This window comes from Gossypium arboreum, chromosome 4 (genome assembly GCF_025698485.1).
Source record: "Gossypium arboreum isolate Shixiya-1 chromosome 4, ASM2569848v2, whole genome shotgun sequence".
Taxonomy (NCBI): domain Eukaryota; kingdom Viridiplantae; phylum Streptophyta; class Magnoliopsida; order Malvales; family Malvaceae; genus Gossypium; species Gossypium arboreum.
Genome location: NC_069073.1, coordinates 15,829,068 through 15,853,991, shown reverse-complemented (window position 1 = coordinate 15,853,991; position 24,924 = coordinate 15,829,068).

Sequence of the window (24,924 nt, the reverse complement as noted above, 5' to 3'; positions counted from 1 at the left end):
AATTTCATTGACGAAAAGCTTGCTTTAAACCATATAGTGATTTAAGTAGCCTACAAAACCGAGACTTAGACTCCCCCTGGCTACGAAAAGCTTTATGCATGGACATATACACCTCTTCATGCAAATCACCCTGAAGAAAAGCATTGAAGACATCCATCTGAAACAATGGCCAGTTAAACATGTCTGCTAAAGAAATAACAGTACGCACAGTAACTTGCTTCGCCACAAGAGAAAAAGTGTCATGAAAATCAATCCCTTCATGCTGATTATAACCCTTAGCAACCAAGCGTGCTTTAAACCTTTCAACCGAGTCATACACCTATTTGCAGCTAATTGGTTTTTTTCTAGGAGGTAAATCAACCACCTTCCACGTGCCATTTGCCTCAAGAGCTTGTATTTCCTGCTACATGGCTTCAATCCATCTCTTGTCACTAATTGCCATCTGATAGGTGTGGGGTTCAAAAATAGAGGACAAAGAGAGGGAAAACATACGAGAATGAGAGGGTAAATGAGCATAAGAAACAGAGTTAGATGTAGGATATGTACCTGTAAGCAAAGTAGTAGATGAAGAAGGATTGGTGAAATAGACAAAGTCTGATAGCCAAGAAGGAGGTTTAGAGACTCTTGAAGACCTGCGCAAAGGTGGTTGACTAGAAGGAGCAGGGGGTGACGCAGTAGGAGTAGGCAACTGATCAACAGAAAAATCAGAGGATGACTTAGCCAGTGACTCAGGTGATACACCACTAGTATCAGAAAAAGAAAAAGAAACATTCTGTGGTGTAAAAGGTTCCTGAAGTGCTTCATGCACAGAAATGATAGGGATATGAAGAAAATCATAATCAAGTTCGGGTGAAGATGAAGAAATAGGAAATAAAGGAGAATTTTTAGCAAGTGACTGAAAAAGAAATAAATTCTCATGAAATATAACATCACGACTAACAAAGAAAGTCTTGGAATGAAAGTTAAAAATCAAATAACCCTTTTGGACAATTGAATACCCATGAAAACTGATGGAATAGCTTTAGATGTGAATTTATCATTATTGTTAAGCACTGTTGCAAAGCAAAGACAGCCAAAAACACAGAGATGAGACAAATCGAGAACCCTCTTATGAAACATTTCAAAAGGGGACTTCCAATCTAAAACGGAGGTAGGCAACAAGTTAATCAAGTAGCAAGCTGTCAAGACACATTCACCCTAAAATTTTATGGGTACATGGGACTAAAATTTAAGGGCACAGGCAACATTAAGAAGATGTTTGTGTTTACGTTCGGCTACACCATTTTGTTGTGGGGTATGCACAAATGAGCTTTGATGGACAATTCCCTGTGAAGAAAAAAACTCTTTCCTTGCATGATTAAAAAACTCGGAACCATTATTGCTCCTAATGGTTTTAATGGAAGTAGAATAATGAGTTTGAACATAGCCAACAAACTATTATAAAATAACTATGGCATCACTTTTAAGACGAAGAAGATATACCCATGTCATTCTAGTGAAGTCATCGATATTGTGAGAAAATATCTATGCCCACTATGTGTTGATACATAATATGCACCCATAAATCAATGTGTATAAGAGAGAAAAGTTGTTGTTCCCGTGTATGACTAATAGGAAAAGGTAAACGTGATTACTTTGCAAGAGGACATACACCACAGTGCTTAACATGATTACAATTAATGGTATTAGAATCAAACTGAGACATTTTATTCATAGTACTTAAGGAAGAATGGCCAAGTAGAGTATGCCATAGAACACTAGAATTGGATATTTGTGGTAAAGAACTAGATGACAAACATGAATTGAAATTAGAATTGACAAACGAGGACCGAATAGACTGATTTTGCAGTGATGATAAAATTGGTGAATGAAATGTGTATAGACTTCCTTTGACTCTACCAATCCCCTTCATCTTTCCATTGCAAAGGTCCTGTATAAGACAAAAATATGGATAAAAAAGAACAAAACAATTTAGTTCTTTGGTGAGTTGAGAAACAGACAAGAGATTAAAGTGAAAATCTGGTACACGTAAAACTTTAGACAGGGTAAGCAAGGGCGTCAATGAATAAGTTCCAACATGAGGAATTTTGGTTGTTTTACCATTTGGCAATTGAACAAAAGATGGAGAATTACATTTAGCAGGTGAATGCAAACACTCAAGATTAAATGTCATGTGATTGGTAGCTTCTATGTCAAGAATCCAATCTTGTGATGAAGGACCAAAACTAGCACCTACCATATGAACTGATGTTTGTACCCCAGTCCTTTTCCCAATAGCTCTAGAATCTGTTGATACTGCTCAGGTGTAAACACAAGTATCTAAGACGAGATCGAACTCACACTACCAGCAAAAATAGAATTCGAACATGTATCTGTGATAACTGCACTATTGGCAAAAGTTTCCTTTTTCTTTGTAAACTTAAAATCCGTAGGATAGCCAATCAACTTATAACATGTTTCTTTTTTATGACCCTTGATATGGCAGTAATTACAAGTCCTAGTAAATCGTTTTTGAGACTGCACTGGTTGATTAGATGCACCATAATATAATGCAGTAGATTCAGAAACCAACGAAACTTTTTCAACAGTATGACGCTGCCCTTCCTTTTGAATAAGCAAGGAATATGCTTGGTTCACTGATGGCAGAGGTTTCATAAGAAAAATCTGGCTATGAACAATTGAATAAGACTCATTTAATCCCATAACAAACTGGAATAACCGCTGTTGTTTCAAATTTTCAACATTCGTTTTCATAAATTCACAGGTGCAAGAAACAAGGGGAGCAATAGCATTGTCGAAACCATTCTTTTGAAAATGGGGATCGACTTTGTTTGAAAGTGAAAATTAAAATAGGAGTCACCACCAATCTTTTATCAGGTGTGATCGGATCACCTTTGTTTTAATAAATCAATTTTAGTTTACTAAAACAGGGCCTTTGGTCTACGAAACTTGAGAGAATGAGTTCGGGAGTCGGTTACGTGCGAGGAAGGATTAGCACCCTCGACACGCCCAAAAAATTGGTACCGAATTAATTAGTTAGTGTCTTAATGTCGAAAATTAAAAATTGGGAAGGGACTTGAAATACGATGTTTTCTATTAATACTTGAATTAGCTTAAATCGATTTGTTTAAAGATTTCCTTATCTCGAGATATCGGAGTATCACATCCCGTAAGTTAGGACACAATACCATGAATTCCTGAGCACAAGGTTGTCATTTAATTTAAATTGGAAATCTGTGCATTTCAAAACTCAAAAGGATATTTAGCTATTTAGAACCAACAAGAGAACCGAAACCCCGTAAGTTAGGGCACAATTCTTCGATGTTCCAAAATGCGAAACATTGCCTTATTTATTGAAATTAGTAAAACATGAATAAAAATCTTTAAAGTAATGAACAACGAGAATGATATAAAATAGGCGGAGACAAAAATAAATGAGTTGGAAATACATTGAAACAAATAATAAATATGACAACAATATTAAAACAATAACAATGCATGCGATATATTAAACGTAATAATAGTATCCAATGTGAAATAAAAACAACGAATATATACATAATAAAGATATTAAGAGTATGTACGTAATATATATATATATATATATTTATAAATAGTAATAGTGTTAGAAATATACTATATATAGTGTTTGAAGTATATACATAAAATAGTGAAAATATAACTAGTAATGTTAAGATATATATAATATATACATATGTATAAAATAGATATAAAAAATATGTACATAATATAGTGTAAAAAATACATACATAATATAATTAAAATATATACATAAGATAACATGTAGAAAAAAAATATATATATATATAAATAATATAGTATTAAAGATATATACATAAAATAGTATAATATATATACGTAATATAGAATTTAGAATATACCTAATATATTAAAAGAATATATAATATAATATTAAGAAATATAATAATAACAAAAAAAAAGAGAGGGAGAGAGTGGGTGATTTCACCACAAGGCGGGTCATCGTCCGATCCATCGGACCATGCATGCCACTGCTCGGTGCCACCAGTACATGTGCGGGACCTCAAAAAAACTTTTTCGGTAAAAATGGGAAAGCTTCCTCCTTTTATTTTTACTTTCGTATAAAAGAAACAAAATAAAACTGAAAGGAAAACAATAAGCAAACAAAGAACTTAAAATGAGAATAGACCAAGAAACCTCTTTTGCTTTGATATTTGATTAATCTCCAAAAAAACAAAAAACTAGCCTCTCCAAAAGCTAGCCTTTACAATAACTCTTCTCCTTGATTACTCTAAAAAAACCTCTCAAAAATCCTTTACAATAACTTTCTCCCCCAAAACTTCTTCCTCCCCTAAATACAAAATATGAGAAGGCTTATATAGCCATTTACCAAATATTTTTTTATTGTTTATGTCTTCATTTGTAGGTACAAGAGGTGGTGGAGCAAGTGTGGCTAGTGGAGTTGGTGGTGGCAAAGGCTAGGATTTAGTTGAGAAAAGTTTAGGTTGTGGGCTAGGGTTTTTTTATTTTGATTTGGGCTTAGGGTTTGGGCCATTGGGGTTTTGATGTAAATTGGGCTTTGGGTAGTTAAGATTTTGGGTTTTGGGTTTAATTTTGGTGGATTAGGTAAGGTTAAATTAGGTTTTGATATAAATGGGTTAAAATTGGCCTACAACAGCTGCCCCTCTTTGCTTATTATCGTGTAACGGGAATAAAGCAAAGACACAAAGAAAGGCCAATTTTGCCCGGTCTTACTAAGTATGGACTTCTTTGGTGCTCTTCTCATCCAGGTAGTCTCTTTCCAAACCATCGTATCTTGTTGTCTTGATCAAATCAATCGCATCTTCGATATATGCCTTGTAGCTTCGATTTGCTCCAAGGTGACTTCAAAAGATAAGATCTACGACTTCAATCTGCTTCTTCCATCGCTTTAGTCGATAAAATTTTGGTATTCTCTTCGCAACTTTTAGAAAGGTAAGATCTGATATCATTGATCAGCTCCACTGCAACTTCAATTAGCTTCACTCAGTAACTTCGTGGATATAAAATCGTGTCTTCGATTAATTCCATCTTTATTCTTTACTCGGCATGTGATCCTGAGCTTAACTCATTTCTCGCAATATGAATTGACTCTTTAAAACTAAACATTAAAAACAGAAATTGAAAATAGCTCAGCACGTGAGCGAAGGCTCAACTCACTTCTCGCAATATGAGTTGATTTTTAAAACAAAATTTGTAAAACAGATTTTGAAAATACCTCGGTATGTGACTCGAGGCTCAACTCACCTCTCGTAATATGAGTTGATTTTTACAAAGCATAAATTGAAAAAAAAATAAAAATAAAAATCAATTGAAAATACCTCGGCGTGTGATCTGAGGCTCAACTCACCTCTCGCAATATAAGTTGATTTTTTTGACAAACATAAATTGAAAAAAAAGAAATTGAAAATATCTCAAAGTGTCCCGAGGTGAACTCACCTCTCGCAATATCGCTTGATTTTTGAAAAACAAAATTTGAAAACAAGAATTGAAAATACCTCGGCGTGAGTCAAGGCTCAACTCACCACTGCAATATGAGCTGATTTTTTGAAACACGAAATTGAAGAATGAAATGGAAAACACCTCGGCGTCTTGAGGTTCAACTCACCTCTCGCAATATGAGCTGATTTTTTGAAAGATGAAATTGGAAATACCTCAACGTGTCTTGAGGCTCAACTCACCTCTCGCAATATGAGTTGATTTTTGACAAACAAAAATTGAAATTACCTTAGCGTCTTGAGGTTCAACTCACCTATCGCAATATGAGTTGATTTTTTTGAAAAACAAAAATTGAAAATACCTCAACGTGTCTTGAGGTTCAACTCACCTCTTGCAATATGAGCTGATTTTTTTTAAAGACAGAAATTGAAAATACCTCAACGTGTCTTGAGGCTCAACCCACCTCTTGCAATATGAGTTGATTTTTGACAAAAAAAATTGAAATTACCTCAGCGTGTCTTGAGGCTCAACTCACCTATCGCAATATGAGTTGATTTTTTTGAAAAACAGAAATTGAAAATACCTCAGCGTGTGAGTCAAGGCTCAACTCACCACTCGCAATATGAGCTGATTTTTTTGAAACACAGAAATTGAAGAACAGAAATGGAAAACACCTCAGCGTCTTGAGGTTCAACTCACCTCTCGCAATATGAGCTGATTTTTTTTGAAAGACAGAAATTGAAAATACCTCAACGTGTCTTGAGGCTCAACTCACCTCTCGCAATATGAGTTGATTTTTGACAAACAAAAATTGAAATTACCTCAACGTCTTGAGGTTCAACTCACCTATCGTAATATAAGTTGATTTTTTTGAAAAACAGAAATTGAAAATACCTCAAAGTGTCTTGAGGTTCAACTCACCTCTCGCAATATGAGCTGATTTTTTTTAAAGACAGAAATTGAAAATACCTCAACGTGTCTTGAGGCTCAACTCACCTCTCGCAATATGAGTTGATTTTTGACAAACAAAAATTGAAATTACCTCAGCGTGTCCTGAGGCTTAACTCACCTATCGCAATATGAGTTGATTTTTTTGAAAAACAGAAATTGAAAATACCTCAACGTGTCTTGAGGCTCAACTCACCTCTTGGAATATGAGTTGAGTTTTGACAAACAAAATTGAAATTACCTCAACAGATCCCGAGGCTCAACTCACTTCTCGCAATATGAGTTGATTTTTTAGAAACATAAATTAAAAAACGAAAATTGAAAATACCTCAACAGTGTCCGAGGCTCAACTCACCTCTCGTAATATGAGTTGATTTGAAAAGCGAATTTGTAAGGCAAAATTGAAAAGCGAAATTGAAAATACCTCAACGTGCCTTGAAGCTCAACTCACCCTCGCAATATGAGTTGATTTTTGAAAAACAGAAATTAAAAGCAGAAATTGAAAAACAGAAATTAAAAATACCTTGGCGTGCCCCGAGGCTCAGCTCACCTCTCGCAATATGAGTTGATTTTTGAAAAGCATAAATTGAAAAAAACGGAAATTGAAAATACCTCAGCGTGTGACCTGAGGCCCAACTCACCTCTCGCAATATGAGTTGATTTTTTTGAAAGATAGAAATAAAAACATCAAAATACCAAAAGATGTCATCTGGTGGAACTCAGGTGTCCTTTCCTTTGATTCAGTACAGCTATCATCGAAATCTCTTGTTCTGCTAAAATACATGTATATGTTATGCATGATGTTATCATGAAATGCACATGTTTGCCTTAAATGCCTTTATGCCTACATGATCATGCTATATGCCTTGGGCTTGCTTGTCATATGTCCCTTTCCGTCATGATTTTTGATGATTTGCGTTCATTGCTTTGACTCTGGACTTTCTCTTCAGGCCCTATACCTATCCTCTAGCTTCACGACTAATCTGCATTCTCAAATATCGCTCTTTTGCCCCTGGTTGAACTTTTTCCTTACATTGAGGCTCTTGTACTTATCAAGTTCTTATCCAGGTAATGCTTAACATTTCTTTTGTTTAGAGTGTGTCATTTCACTATTTATCATGAAAATAAACGACATAATGAGATGCATGAAAATGGTCAGGTATGGACAAAGGGATACCTCACATTTATTTATTTCAAACGTGGCAAACAAAGAAAATTAACTAATGATAATGAGAATGTGTCATAAAGAGAAAACGGATCGCATTCAATGGATACAGATGCTCTAGATATTCAACACACAAACTCTTCCACGTTTCTTATCAAGAATCTTTTCTAGCATGGCTTCTTGCGTAGAAGATTTCGAGCTACTGAAAAATGCTTCAAATGCTGTAGTTTCACTGTTTAACCCACCGTTCAATCGCCTTGCTCTTTAAGCCCGGGTTTGCTTCATTAGAATGCCCTTTTGGGTTTTTATCCTAATCTTTTGTGTTAATCAAGATGCCCTTTTGGGGTTTTCACCTTGATCCCCTCTTTTTTTTTAGGAATAATATTTCTTCACAGCATCTGAATTCACTGGATTAGGTAACTCCTTCCCATCCATCTCAATGAGAATCAAAGCTCCGCCCGAGAATGCCTTCTTTACGACATATGGTCCTTCCCAATTTGGTGCCCATTTTCCTCGTAAGTCCTTCTGTATTGGAAGAATCTTTCTCAGCACGAGTTCTCCTTCGTGTAATTCTCTTGGCAGTATTTTCTTGTCATGGGCCGCGATCATTCTCTTCTGGTACATCTGTCCGTGACAAATTACCTTTAAATGTTTTTTTTTGATGAGGTTTAACTGGTCATATCGAGCTCGAACCCATTCTGCCTCCTCTAGTTTCGAATCCATTAAGACTCGTAAAGAGGGAATCTCAACTTCGATAGGTAACACAGCTTCTATTCCATAAACCAGAGAGAAAAGAGTTGCCCTCGTAGATGTCCGTACAGATGTGCGATATGCATACAAAGCAAATGGTAGCTTCTTGTGCCAATCTTTATATGTCTCAGTCATTTTCCCAATAATCTTCTTAATATTCTTGTTAGCTGCTTCAACAGCTCTATTCATTTTCGGGCGATAGGGTGACGAGTTATGATGCTTTATTTGAAACTGCTCACACACTTCCTTCATCATCTTGTTGTTCAGATTCAAGGCGTTATCTGAAATGATTCTCTCAGGCAAACCATATCGACAAATGATTTCCTTTTTCAAAAATCTGCAAACTGCAGCCTTTGTCACATTAGCAAACGAAGCAGCTTCTATCCATTTTGTGAAGTAATCAATAACCACAAAAAAGAATCGGTGTCCATTAGAAGCTTTTGGGGAAATTGGCCCTATAACATCCATGCCCCACATAGAAAAGGGCCATGGAGAAGTCATGACGTGAAGGGGCGACGGGGCTATATGAATCTTATCGCCATAAATTTGACATTTATGGCACTTTCTTGTAAAACTAATGCAGTCGCTTTCCATCATCGACCAGTAATAACCGAGTCTCATAATCTTTGTGGCCATAGTGAAACCATTGGCATGTGTCCCACAAATTCCTTCATGGACATCTTCAAGTATTTTTCTAGCTTCAACAGTATCCACGCATCTCAAGAGCACTTGATCTTTTCCTCTTTTATACAGGATATCCCCATCAAGAACAAATCTCGTTGCCATTCTTCTGATTGTTCTTTTGTCATTCTCATTTGCTTGCTCGTGATACCTTTGATTCTTGATGTATTCTAAGATATCATGAAACCATGGCCGTCCATCTGGCTCTTTTTCAATGCTAAAACACTGTGCAGGGACTTCATAAATGCTCATTGGAAGAGGCATTATTTCCGTTTCTCTGTTTGCTTTAAACATTGAAGCCAAAGTGGCCAGGGCATCAGCTAACTGGTTTTCTTCTCGTGGGAAGTAATTAAAAGTTATTTCTTTGAATTCTTTAATCAACCCTGCCACGAAATCACTGTATTTGACTAATTTTGAATCCCTCACTTCCCAATCTCTACGAATTTGATAAATCACCAATGCTGAGTCTCTGTATACCTCTAAAGTTTGGATGTTTCGCTCAATTGTCGCACGAAGTCCCATGATACAGAGCCTCATATTCATTATGTTATTGGTACGAAGAAATTCAACCTGGCAGTGAACGGATAATGGTTTCCTTCTGGTGATACTAAGACTGCTCCAATCCCATGCCCCAATGCATTCGATGCACCATCAAAGCTCATCTTCCATGACTTTTCTTTTGATGACTCACATTGTTTTTCTGTAATGTACATCAAGTCTTCATCTGGCAAATCAAATCTCAATGGCTCGTATTCCTCCGTTGTTCGAGTTCCTAAGAAGTTAGCTATTGCGCTCCCTTTTATCGACTTTTGGCTCACATAGACGATATCATATTCTGATAGTAAGATCTGCCATCGTGCCATTCTTCCTGGGAGTGCAGGTGATTCCATCATGTACTTTATTGGGTCCAGCTTTGAAATTAGCCATGTCATATGATACAGCATATATTGCCTGAGTCTCCGAGCTACCCAAACCAGAGCGCAACAGTATTTTTCTATGGACGAATACTTTGCCTCATATTCAGTGAACTTTTTGCTGAGGTAGTAGATCGCCTTTTCTTTCTTTCCGGACTCGTCATGTTGCCCCAGTACGCAACCCATTGAATTCTCGAATACAGTCAAATACAATATCAATGGTCTTCCCGGCATTGGTGGTACTAGTACTGGAGGACTAGACAAATACTGTTTTATCTTGTTAAAAGCCACTTGGCACTCCTCGTTCCATTCTCCGGGATTATGTTTTCGAAGGAGTCGAAAGATTGGGTCGCATTGGTTGGTAAGTTGAGTGATAAATCGGGCGATGTAGTTTAATCTCCCTAAAAATCCTCTGACTTCCTTTTGCATGCGCGGAGGTGGTAACTCTTGAATGGCTTTTATTTTATCTGGATTAACTTCAATGCCTCTCTCGCTGGCAATGAAGCCAAGCAATTTTCCTGAGGTAGCCCCAAACGTACATTTGGCTGGATTGAGCTTTAGCTAGAACTTTCTCAGTCTGTCAAACAACTTCTTCAGGTTCACTACATGCTCTTCTTCTCCTTGGGATTTAGAAATCATATCATCGACATAGACCTCTATTTCTTTATGCATCATGTCATAGAATAACGTCACCATAGCCCTTTGATATGTTGCCCCAGCATTCTTTAACCCAAATGGCATCACCTTGTAGCAGAATGTTCCCCACATTGTTACGAAGGTAGTTTTCTCCATATCCTCAGGGGCCATCTTGATCTGATTATACCCCGAGAACCCATCCATGAAAGAAAACAATAAATGTTTTGCTGTGTTATCCACCAACGTATCAATGTGTGGTAAGGGAAAATTATCTTTGGGACTTGCTCGATTCAGGTCACGATAATCCATGCACATTCGTACTTTACCGTCTTTCTTTGGTACCGGAACTATGTTGGCCACCCACTCTAGATATTTGGAGGTTTGTAGGAAGCCAACATCAAATTGCTTCTTGACTTCCTCTTTTATTTTCAACAACATCTCAGGTCTCATCCGTCTTAGTTTTTGTTGAATGGGTTTGCATTCTGGCTTCAATGGGAGCTTATGGACCATTACATCTTCATCCAATCCTGGCATATCCTGATATGACCATGCAAATACATCTTTGTACTCACGGAGCAAAGCAATCAAATTATTCCTGGTGCCCCCTGAAATAGAGGTCCCAATCTTCACTTCTTGCTTCCTTTCTTCAGCTCCCAAGTTTATAGTTTCAACAGATTCTTGATGAGGCAAAATCTGTTTATCCTCTTGTTCCACCATTCCTAGCAAGTCAGGAGATGAGACATAGTTTTCAGCATTTTCTTCGGCTTCGAATTCTCCTAAACAAACAGCCTTCTCAACATCGATTTCAGGACTCGTAACGGGTTTGTTCATGCAATTGATATCTGAGCACCTGAAAATTGAATGGAAAAGGAAACTATAGAGGGGCATCTAAGTATTGAAACCAACAAACTGAATGTTATGGTATGGCATGAGGCAAATGTAAAGATAGGCTATGAAATGATTATGGAATTAGTGATAATGCGAAAAATTGTGACAAAATGCATCTTCATTGATATTCATTTAAATGATAAATAGCGAATGCAAGCTCTTACAAAAGAATTCTATTATATCTAAGGACATAACAGAATGTTAACGTTTGAGCATTACTCTGAAGACTTATAAACTACAAGAAGATCCTCGGCAGTCCAATTGTTCAACATGAAACTCGGGGGACAAAGGCGAATCTTTGAGACATCTTTACTCGCATCAGCTCCTTTGTCAATGACATTTATACTGATATTCTGAAAACCCTCTTTGATCATTAACATTGTGCTTTGTGCACTATACTGCCCTGGGTATATCATTCCCACAGACGTAAATGTTCTTGACAAATGAGGGAATTCCATGGGCTCCCATTCTGGTTCTCGGCCTAATGTTCTCGCGATCCTTCTTTCCTGATCTTTCTTCCACTGCTTTCTTCTTTGACGCATGTCCGGCTGGAACCCTAAACCGTATCGAGCCTTGTGGTGTACTGGCTTTAGAGCCCTGACTATTCCTTGCAGATATCTCCCTAAACCTCTTCTCGCTCGAGCTCCCCTTCCTATAGTCAACTTGACACCCATTCTGGTATTTCTCGACAGTTTTGGCACCAAAATTTTATTTCCCTTAGCGACAAAAGTGGCATTGACAAATTCAAGGGATCGGAAGGAACATTCCACTGCATCTTTGCTTACTTCAAGATATGGCGCTTCAGCAGAGATAGATGCGATAATGCCTTCTTCTCCCTCGACAGTGACCAAACAACCATCCATGATGAACTTTACTTTTTGATGGAGAGAGGATGGAACTGCTCCAGCAGAATGGATCCAGAGCCTTCCCAGAAGGCAGTTATACGAGGGTGTGATGTCCATGACTTGGAACTCGACATTGTAAATGTAAGGGCCGACTTCTAAAGGGATATCAATCTTTCCTATAACTTCACGCCTTGTCCCATCGAATGCCCTTATCGTGGAATGACAGGGCCTTAAATAAGACAGATCTATCGAAATTCTGGAAAGCGTGGCCAAAGGCATGATATTGAGTGCCGAGCCATTATCGATAAGCATATTCGGTATTATGTAGCCTTTGCAATGCGTCGTAACATGTAGTGCTTTCACGGAGCCTCTACCATTGGGTGGTATTTCGTCATCACTAAAAGAAATGAAATTATCCGCATTCAAGTTGTTCACCCATCTGTCCAGCTTCTCCACGGATATATTGTTTGCCATGTAAGCTTGATTCAACACCTTCAGTAAAGCGTTCCGGTGTGGCTCCAAATTTAGCAGCAGAGATAAAACTGAGATTCGTGCTGGTTGCTTATTCAATTGTTCCACCACATTGTATTCACTGTGTTTGATAAATTTCAAGAATTCCTGTGCTTCCTCCTCATTCACAGGCTTTTTAGTTTCTTGCACGGGTGGAATTTCTTGCTCGACTTCGGCCTCATGCAACACTGCTTTCCCTTTTTGCTTCCAGTCACTGTTTTTCTTCACTGGTTCGACCTCTTTCGAATAACATCTTCCACTTCGGGTAAAATGACCTACCTCTCCAACATCTTCAGTTATGGCTTTGAGCTTTTCATCTTCCGGTGTGACGATATTAATGTCATATTTCTATGGTACGGCTTTGTCGTCCTTGTACGGGAAAGGAGACGGTACTTCGATTATCATTTTTGGTTTCACCGGCTCTTTAGTCGCTTCGTAATAAATTATTAATGGTGGATCCGCGCTATAAGAGAGACTTGATGACTGGTTGTCAGAGGTGCATACTTCTCTTTCGTTAGTCTCTTCCCTCTTGTTAAGGACCTTAATCTCCTTATTATCCATCCGGTCTTGAAGCAACCTTTTAAATTCCTCACACGACTGAATGTCGTGTCCTACAATTCCATGTAAATTGCAAAAACTTTGACCTTCTTCTCCGAGAATTCTGTCGGGGTGACAAAGCAATCCTTTCTTAACCAGTACCTCCCAAATTTTCTGCAGAGGCGTCCTTATTTCCGAAACACATATTCTGACTTTCCATTCGTCCTCTTTCCCCACTGTGCTCACATTCCCTTTAGCATGGTTAGGGAATGGGTTCCCAGTTGCGTTACTGGCACTATCGAACCGTAAGATACCCACGTCAATGAGTCCTTGAACTCTCCTCTTAAAGGCTAGGCAATTCTCCGTGGAATGCCCCTGGTTCCCCGCATGGTATGCACAACTAGCGTTTGGATCGTACCACTTTGGGTATGGAGGTTTAAGGGGTGCCATGTAATGGGGAGAAATCAGCTGTTTCTCCAGAAGTTTTGGGTACAATTCCCCATACGACACAGGGATAGGAGTAAATTGCGGTCTCTCGAGATTAGGCCTTGCTGGTCTTGGTTCGTTTCTGGGCTGGCTTTGAGCGGGTACCGTGTTTTGTGGGAATATGGTGACGGGTCTTTGGTTATTCGTGGCGTATACGGGGTAGGAAGGAGGTGGTGCTTGGTAGTAAGGGGTTTGAAGGGGATAATAGAGATTTGGAGGTGGATAACTTCAAGGTCGGGGTTGGTTTCGATATGGATTAGGGGCATAACGGCTTCCCATTCCCACCATGTGGGCTTCTGGTTCTTTCTTCTTCATGGGTGCTACTCTTCTTGAACTTTCTTGACCTTCCATTCTACCGCTTTTGACGGCGTTCTCTATAAGCTCACCGAATATTACAATATCCGCGAAGTCCTTCGTAGTGCTTCCCACTAGTTTGTCATAAAACGGCGTCTTTAAGGTGTTGATAAAAAGAACGGTTATCTCCGTTTTCCTTAGCAAGGGTTCCACTTGGGCTGAGACGTCCCTCCATATCTGCACGTACTGTCTAAAAGTTTCTGACGACTTTTTCTCCATCATTTGTAAAGTCATCCGATCAGGCACCATATCTAATACATGCTTGTACTGCTCACAGAATACCGACGGCAAGTCTTTCCAAGATCGGATCCCTTCCTTACTGAGCTGGTAGTACCACCGAAGAGCCTATCCTACTAGACTCTCTTGAAAACAATGTACAAGTAGCTTATCTCCATTCACGTAACCGGTCATTTCTCGACAAAACATGACAAGATGTGCTTTTGGACATCTTGTCCCATCGTACTTTTCAAAATCAAGCACCTTGAACTTCGGAGGCAGGATTAGGTCAGGTACCAAACTGAGTTCTTTAGCACCTAGTACCGAGAAGACTTCAGTGCCTTCTATTGCCTTGAGTCTTTCTTCCAAATTCCTATACTTCTCTTGAGCCTCGTGATCATCTATTTTCAACTTGGCTATTTCGACTGGATCATCTAAATCTGGAACTATAGGATTGGCAGGGGTTGCTCCAGGATTTGACATAAATGTTCCTTGCCCTAGATGAGCAAATGGCATAGGTCGTTGTTCCAAGCCTGTGGATTCCCCTTGAGTATACCCTCTTTGTGCTACGTGGGCATGTGGTGGAGTGAATCCTGGGGGATAGAGTGGATCCTGGTCATGATTAATTCTTGATTGAGGTTCCATACTGTCGGGGTTCTTCATGGGTCCTTTTCCTTTGACCAAAACTGATATCATCTCCATCATTCTAGCCATTTGATCCTTTTGTTCAAGTGATTCCTCTCGAGATCTTACTATCAAATCCTCGTTTCTTCTTGTGACTTAGCCATTGTTCTTGTAATTCCTTCGGACTCTTTCCATCCTTTCGATTTTTTCATTGAACTCAGTCTCCATTGCTCTAGCTTGTCGACGCGTTTTATACGAATGGCGTGGTTCCAGATTTGAAGTGTTGCAACTGCGAATTATATGATTCTAACCTTAGCGAATGATTATGGGATATGTATATGCAATGAATGGATGAATGGATGCAAAAAGAGGCGTTGATTCCAATCCAATTTCATTAGAAGAACTTCACTAGAAGAAAAATTTCTTTACATAGAACGGATGATTACATATACGACTTCGCCCTAATGCCCAAAGTCTTAACTTTCCTAAGAAGCCAAGCTAAGCTTCAGCCACGGTCTGATTCCGACTCGTACTTTAAGCTCAATATATCAGCCTGAACTGCCAAGGTTTGCAAGTGATCAGCTATCTCTCGAACCTAAGCTATAGCTTCGCCCATGACATAGTCTCTATCTCTAATCTGGTTTTGAGAGTGGTGAAGCTGTTCTCTGTAATGGTCGTTGTTTGTCTCAAGAAGTTCCACTCGAATTTTGCTATCTCGTAAGTGCGGTCTCGAGTTCTTCTATTTTCCCTTTCAACTCTTCGATCCTGCTCAGACTAGCCTTTAGCTTAATTATCGAATTATGGCTACGATGTTGCTGAAGTAATCTTTCCAATTCAGCCACCCGAGCTCGTAACTTCTCCTTTTCTTTTTGGGTTTCTAACAAACTCTTCTTCAGAGTGTCCTCTCGTACTCGGGCATCTTGAAATCTTTTCTCCTAATATTCGGCTATAGTCTTTTCCTCTTTAATCTCTTGACACCATTGCTCCGACATTTTACCTAATCCGGCAGTTTTTATCGTTATATGAAGCTTCTTATAATCGGTTTTCAGACTATCTAAATCTTCCTCGGCCTTATTCTTTCCTTACCTTAACTTCTCGACCTCTAGCTTGTGGATATTGACGTCTAACCCCAACTTCATTTTATCTTCTTCTAACTGCTCTATCTTATTCCCCAACTCCGAGTTTCTTTTCTCCAAATCTTGCTTAATGATCTCTAACTTGGATGGGATGACCCGTAAATGCTCCTCTATCGGTTGTGTGTTCCCTTGATTCTGCCTAGGGATGTTGTCGTTGACTCTCCTACCCCACCACCATTCATACTCAGGGGTCGTCATCGGGCCTGCAGTGAATCTTTTCATTCTTCGAGTTTGGTTCCATGCATCTGATATCTCGTGAACCCTCTTTTTATAATTGTTGTCTTTATAGGGGAACTCACATTGTGCCAACCCTTGTGTCACCGGTATAAACTCCTTGATCGATACTGCCTTAACACTATCAGTGGAGCGTATCCAATGGCTCCCCATATTCTAGCCAGAGGGACCCAGTCAAAATCACCGCACCTATATAAGATCTTGTCAGGAATCAACCACAGAGCCCTTCATTCAACGTCTTCGGTCCGTAAATTTTGTAGAATAGTTATCCACCTCTCTTCGGAGATGTCGTCCCGCCTCGATGTGGCCACTAATTCTCTTAATAGGGAATAATTCTTAGAGAATACCCGATAAGAGACCTTCTCCACCTTCTAAAAATGATTGTGGAACGAAGCCAAAAGAAGCTGTGCGCAACCAATAAATCTTCCCTCGCCCGTTCTCCGGCATGTATTCAAGGATCGGAAAGTTTCTGCTAGGATTGCCTGGACGGGTGTGGTACCTTTATCAAGTCGATCAAATAAATCTGAGACGGCTTCATCTATGTGTCCAAGTGCTTTAGGAAAGACGATCAAACCATAGAGACTTAAGGCAAAAACATCAACCCTTTTCTTCGAATCCGGGTGCGCAAGAATAAAATCCCTCAAATTCCTCCAAGGAATACATTTACTATCCCCTTTTTGCTTGACGCGGGCCGCAACCCATTGCTCGCTCATCCCCGTGATATTCATCAATTTCTTCGAAAAGGGAGGGACATTAACAGGTCTTGAATAGGCCCTATCGGCCTGAATCTTTGGGCAATTAAGTAACGCCATGTATTCCTCCACCGTAGGTACTAAATCAACTCCTCCGAAAGTGAAGCAACTGTAAGCGGGGTTCTTAACAAGAACCATCAATAAAACCAACTTTGTTCTTAACAAGCAAGGCTATACTCATTGAACGACTCCATATATTATAATTTTCAACTCCAGTGAGTTGATGCGAAACCAATAAAGTCCCTAGAGTATCAGAGGGATGTAGATACAAGGGATGAGAAGAATCAATCTTCATTGCGTTCGGACTCACAAAACCAAAGGTGGAGAAAAAAAAACTCACAAAACCAAAGGAAGTAGCTAGAAACGATGATCAGAGGAAAGAAAGAACCAAAGAAAGCAGTGAATCAGAGGAAATAACCTTTCAATCTGATACCATGTTAAAATATTGGAAAATTCATTCATATCATTTATCCCCTAATATAGTGTACTTATACTTAATAATTAACTAACTTCCTAACAGCAAAAACTAATTAGTTACACGCTAACTAACTGACTAACTAGCTAATCCTTTTTAACAAATAAATATACAAAATGTGGGAAGCGATAACTAAATGAAAATCCGGACCCTTGATCAACACGGCAGAGCAGTTACGTTTGCGTCTCTATCAGTGCTACCAAGACAATTAAAGAACGTGACAGATAACAATGCATGTATGGTCCAAAATAAAGTACATAAATCTTTAGATATAAATTCTGGTTTCAGCATATTCTGGAAAAAGACAGAAATTAAAGAAATTTGCGTCTTCATTTATTATTATTATTATTTAATTAATAATGGAACATTTCGATGCAAAGTTGAAGCCGGACAAAAATAATTACCCTTAAAGCATCTTTTACTATGCAACCAACGAGATAGAGTAGTTTGATTTTTCTTTTTAAAAATTAAAACTCAAATATAGAACCGAATTTCGAGTTCAATCTTTTCATTAATTTCCATTATTTATTTTCTAAAGTTATATATTTTAATAATTGAAAATAATAATATTAAATTTTTAGTATTTAAGTCAAAATTTACAATTGATTTGATGAAAATAAATAATTAATAAAAATATTAGAAATTAGTTTTATCAAATTAATCTTAAAAACCAAATTAAATTAGATCTATCGGATTATATTTAACAAATTAAACACAAATTAAACAAATCACAATCAATATACTAAATTTGTGGTATTAAAAGATAATGAAAATTTTAAACTCAATAGTATTATCAATTAATTTTCATTAAATTAACCTTAAAACTTGAATGAATACTAAAATTAACATTATTATATTTAGATACCAAAATATATAACTTTTATCAAATATAAATATCATATTAGAAAAAAAATACAAACACTACATTAAAAAAATCTCAATATTAAGCCGATTATATTTTATAATAAAGACAATTACACTTTCAAATGGCTTTGTTTGTGCTATTTCTTTAATAAATCATCTTTAAAAACTATATAATCTGACATATCTAAGATTTTTTATAAAAAATAACTTATTCATATTCGAAAAATAATACAAAAATTCAAATAAATCAATACAAGAAAAAGGAAATTTTGGTCTAAAAGCCTTTTATTTCGTGAATATATATATTAATATATTGAAATTTTTAAATTAATTTTCTTAATATATAAAATAATTGTTTGAAAATTTAAAATATTTCAAAATAATTAAATACTACATTGTTAAAAAAATACCTTAATATTAGCAAGAATCAAGTTGAGAGAATGGACTCACATGCTCAAGGATTGAGCCACTTTAAGTCCTATAAATATCCTACTTGGGGGTGATATCGGTTCGGGTCGGTCAAGTTTTTTAGATTTTTTGAATCATTCATCATAATTTGCTTTAGTTTGATTCGGTTATCGATTTTTTCATATTATTTTTTTGTTCTAATTGTTCGACTTATTTTGATAAAATGAACTTTGTTTTATGGATCTTGAATATTATTTGCCAAAATTTCAAGTTTTTTTCATAAATATTTCTAAAAGTAATAAATTTCAAGAACTTTTAAATTATGTTCACTATTTTATATATAAAGTATTTATTTTTATATCATAAAAATTAAAATTAACTATATATTAAATAGAAACAGAATTCAATTCAGTTTTGATTAATCGCAATTTTTGAATTTGCATTCCATAAATCGTCCAAATACCTCCGTTTGGGTTAATTTTTGATTTAATCGGGTTTTTTTTTCTTAGTCCTAACCCTACCTCACTTTCATACTATACACACCTTAAAAAACTATATCCTTCTCCTCTCACTCGCCCTCTCCATCTTTTTGAGATTATTGTGTATTTTTTGTCATGATCTATTGTTGATTCTTGCCCCATTTTTATAATTGAAGAACTTGTTGAATATTGGGGGGTATGCAACATGGCGAAATATCCTTAAGGACAATGCCCAACATGCCTCAGGTTATTAACTCATATCCCCAATTTGTCTATTTGATGCAATGTTTTTCAACAATCTTAAGGATAATTTCGTGGCTGGATGTTGTCCACACTGTCGGTGCCCATGGTCATTGTTACCATTATTTTCGTAATGTTATCTGTGTCATGTTCTCATGAATTTACCATGTGCTTGCTTTTACTATCATCTTGTTGCTCGTATCCCAACGATATCGATATTTATATTTTCAAAAGGATAGAGTTAATTTAATTTTGAAAAAAGAAAAGCATTCTGATCACATGTAAAATATGTTATTTTTCGGGGAGTGCCATGTAGTATTGAAGAGATCATCAAAGTTTCATACAAATGGGCAAAACAGTATGCATCCTTACCCAAAGGAAATTCTAATGTGAAACAAAAGATGAGAGTAGAGGCTTTCTTAATAGATAGTTGGATGAAACTAAGAACTGATGGTTCTGTCAAAACAGATTCAGGCTATGCTATTGCATGAGGGATATTGAGAGATAAGCACGAAGTTTGGATCATTGGGTTTTGTCGACAGTTGGGGAACTGCTTAATACTTGATCCTGAATTATGAGATATCTTGGATGGCTTATCACTGATGCAGAAAAAAGAATTGAATTGTTGATACAAACAGATAACTTGGAGGCTATTAAAGCAATCTAGATTTTGAAATCAATACCCACAAAGTCAACGATAATCAGGTGCATCCACCATCTCTTGAAGAATATCAAAAAATGGGAACTTTATTACATCCCTAGAGAAGAAAATGTTGAAGTAAATCGAATAGCTAAAACAGCCTTTATTAGGGAAGAAGGGTTGTATGTGTTTACAGACAATCCTTTTAGTATAACTTAACTAGTTGTATATTTTCATTTGTATCACCAAAAAAAAAATTATGTTATTTCTATGATTAATTGTTTGGATGAAGCATGAAACCATTATTTTATATTACATGAATTCATTTATCATTATTAGAAAATTGGTAGACATTAAATTAGAGTTTAATAAAGTGAAATTGTTAGTGTAATAATAGTGTGAATTTATTTTGTACTTAGTTAACATTCGCTTTACCTTTACTATGGTTTAAGTCATAAGTTTAGGGAATAAGGTTTTAATGATAATATATTAAATTGAACATTGGGTTTAATTTGAAGTCTGTTTAAGAAATTGACTCAATTTTTAAAGTTGTACTAAATTGTAAATATTATGAGAATTTGTTGTTTACAACATTATTGGATTTGAATAAGTATGTAAGGTTAATTAATTTATTTTTCAAAACATACTTTGAAGTGTGTGCGTGTGCGTGTGTACATGTGCGTGTAGTGTGAAAGTGCATGTGTGGGAACAATTTTGACTAGGAAAGACTTAGTATTTAATAGTGTCATGTACACCGCGTCTTTTTCTTGGGAACCTACCCGATGCTTTATTTATCAACTATGCTTACTATTCTAGTACCCAATTATGATGACAAACTAGGCTACTATGTAACTCTATGTAAATTATAAAAAATTTTGTAGTCATTTCACAAATCAATATTGTGACTAATATGAAAGAGTAGGTGATAGACAGTAGTGCCACTAGGCACATTTGTGGAAATTAAAATATCTTTGTGTCCTACTCTCAAGCGGAAGAAAGAGAAGAGGCTATTTATTTTAGAGACTCTTGAAATTGCACATATGTGATCTGTCATATTTATATACATTAAATTAAGCTCTTTAAATACTTAAAAATCTTATTCTCAAGTAGTTTATTCCATATTTTATTAATTTTCCATGATTATAAGATTTATGCTTAATTTTAGTTTTTATTACATTTTTATGTTGTTTTTTTTGGAATAAAATGGCAAGTTTATGCCATTAGGAACTTAATCTTTGAGTTAAGTTTGTTTCAGGCACTTGGTTGATGCGAAAATGTGGAGAAAAACCTAAACTAAAGTCATAGTCATGACACCAATATGTGGATGTCACGACACCAATGCCTTTGCCATCAACCGAGGAGTTGGACTTCACCAAATTGCATATTTGAGTAGACTATCTCTGAAGTTGCCACACCAAGGTGTTGATGTCGTGACACCCATGCCTTTTCCATCAATCAAGGAGTTGGACTTTACCAAATTGGATATCTAAGTGAACTATATTTGAAGTCGCCACACTAAGGTGTTGGTGCCGCGACAACAACTCTTAAGGTCGCAACTGTGGCCTAGTAAAGTCGTAACACTAGCCATAGCCCCTGCAAATGAAGAAATCAAGTTGCCTAAGAATGATGTTGCAACACCAAAGGGTTGTTGCCGTAGCATTGAAGCCCAAAAGCATCATTGGAGTAATCAGCTGCTAATGTCACGACACCAGTATGTGGATGTCGCAACACTGACTCTGACGGGCCAAAACTTTGAAGGGCAATTTTGTGTTCATACAAGCTTAAGTGACTTTTCTTTCAAGAACATAATTATCAATGTTATGTAAAATACTTTTTACCTATAAATACCACATTATATCAACTATTGGGTGGCTAGACTAGTGTAAGAAATTAGGTTAGACATTTAGTCATTTAACAATATTTCTTTTCTTTTCTTCTTATTTTTATAATAGGGTTTTATTTTCTTTTCTTTTTAGAATAAATTTTCTTTTTTTTTTATTTCTTCCTTCTTTTTCAAGACTTTTTTAAATGAAGATGGACCAAGCTTTTAGGGTTCCATTGATTCCACATCTAAATGAGCATTTCTTACCCTTACTTTTATATTGTGCATATCAAATATTTGATGAAATATTTATTTGGGTGTTAAACTTTATTATGTGTTGATATTGCTTGTTGGTTAACTGATGGATTGATTGTGAGATTAAGTTAATATCTATACTTGATTGTTAGGTTTTTCTGTTCTATTGAAATGCTTAATACTCTAGAATTGACGTCTTTAGTGGAAAATCTAGATAAACAAGACCAGAAGGAAAGTTTATCATTAGATAATTTGATATAATTGTGCCGAATAGTGAGACCGAGAGGAGATTCTTAGTTAGGAGTAGCAAGTGATATAATCGGGATAGGTTATTAGTTTAATTAGCAATTGACTAATCAACTGACCATTTTTTTATCATTTACATCATCTAAAACAATAGGGAAGAAAATTAGATTAGTTTGTTTAATTTAACTTAGAATTATCTTAAATCTCATTTTATTTGGTTGTGCTAATAATTTCCGGCTCAACTAGATTAGGAATTGCTTAACTCATAATTAACTTGATAAACTCATTTACCAATTTGGCATCTCTTAGATTCGATCCTTGGAATACTCAGAGTGTTCCATTGTAACACTTATAAATATTACATCTGACCTGTCACACTTAGGGGTGAGCATTCGGTCGAATCAAATGAAAAAAATTTCAAGTTAATCAAGTTGATGAATCCTATTTTATCATCTTAACTCAATTTAAAATTTTCTCGAATCGAGTCGAGTGAGATGAAATTTGAATCGAATCAAACCAGATATATTTGTTCGAGTTAAATTAAAAAATAACTTTGGGTCCTTGTAGCCATTACCACCCACCATAATTAAATTTGTTATAAATTTTCATCCCCTCATAATTTATTTATTAATATTTTATATACAGGTTAGCTTCTTTGCTTACTTAGCTGCTTCAATTATCTTCTAATTCTTGTCACCCTATATTTTGAAATTAAAAAATATGTTAAATGTAAAAATGTGATTTTTAATAAAAGTTATTTTAAATATAAATGTGAAATTGATACCAACAGAATATTTTAACACAAATATTTTATGGCATCATCAATAATTCAATTTTAACATAAATTGATAAAGATTCAACATGTTTAAACAATTCAATAATATAAGTAGTAGACATAAATTTGAAAAAAAAATTGGGGTTTGAGGAAATAAAAGTTTTAGGGAAAGTAAAAGGAAAAAAAGTTCTAGGGTCCAGAAGAAGTAAAAGTTTTGGGGGGGAAATGTAAAAGGGTATGAGAGGGGGTTGGGGAAAGAAGAGTAAAAGGGTTTGATATTTGGTTTATTTGAATTATTCAAGTTAATCAAATTCGAAAATTCAACTCAATTCGAACTCGAAATTCGAAAAAAAATTCAAGTTGATTCAATTAACTCAATTAATTTATTTCAAATAATTCAAAATTTGAATTTGAATTTGATTATTTGAGTTGAATTGAATTTTGCTCATCCTTAGTCACACTTGCAGTAAAATTTGCTTTTAAATCCTCATATTTTGTGTTAATTTTCTAGTCTGTGCTCATATGCCATGGCACGATCAATGTGCTTAGAAAAGGCAAGGTTCCGTTCAAACTTACATCTAGAAAGACCTTATCCTAAGTGAGGTGCTTCATATTCCTAATGTTGGAACCGATTTGGTTTTTGATGGACTATTAAGAAAAGTTGAAGTGAAAGTTTCTTTTGAATGTGACAAGGTCATAATGACTAAAAATATACTTTTGTGAAAAAAAAGACTTTTGTAACCATATATTATTTGTTGCTTGTTTTAGAAATTATTAATGACAAAGCTAGCCTATCTACTTGCTTGATTGAAATATCATGATCTATGTGGCATGCTAATAATAGAATTTTTGAATATATATTGTGTAACTAAAACAAGATTATGACATTAAAATACTTGCTAAAATGTATGCTTGTTAATTCAAATATACTTGGAAATTATTTGCATATTGTTTGTATGTTAGATTCCTTATATGAAAATGATAAGACACCTTATGTTTTGAAGATTATAGCTTCTAACTTAAAATGTTTAGAAATGAGGGGGTTGTCTAAAGATTATACCTTTTAATCTAAAGAAAAGTAATATGAGTTATGGTTGCGTGCTAAACATAGTGTAGCATACAAATTTATAGTTTAAAAGGTTAAATGTTTGTATTTGTGCTTAATTGATGTGTGTATTATTAGTTCTATTATTAAAAGATTAATTTATTTTAGAATTGAGATATGGGAGAAGCAAATATTATGTTTTCTATGTGTAGCATACAAAAACATTATATTTAGAAACTTTTTAAAAAGTATGGACACTTAAATGTCAAACTTGTGAGTACTTTTTATGATGTTAATACTCAATTAAAGAAAATAGGGGTGATCTTATTGCTCAGTTTGAATATGCACAAATTATTGAAAGTTTGATGAATTTTACTCGATCTAATATAGAATACAGTGTATGATGTTTGAGGATATATGCACATAACCCCAAATCATAAGCATTAGGATGTTATAGTCAGATTAATCAAATATTGAAAGACACTATGAATTGTACTAGTCTATTTAGTGGATTACCCACT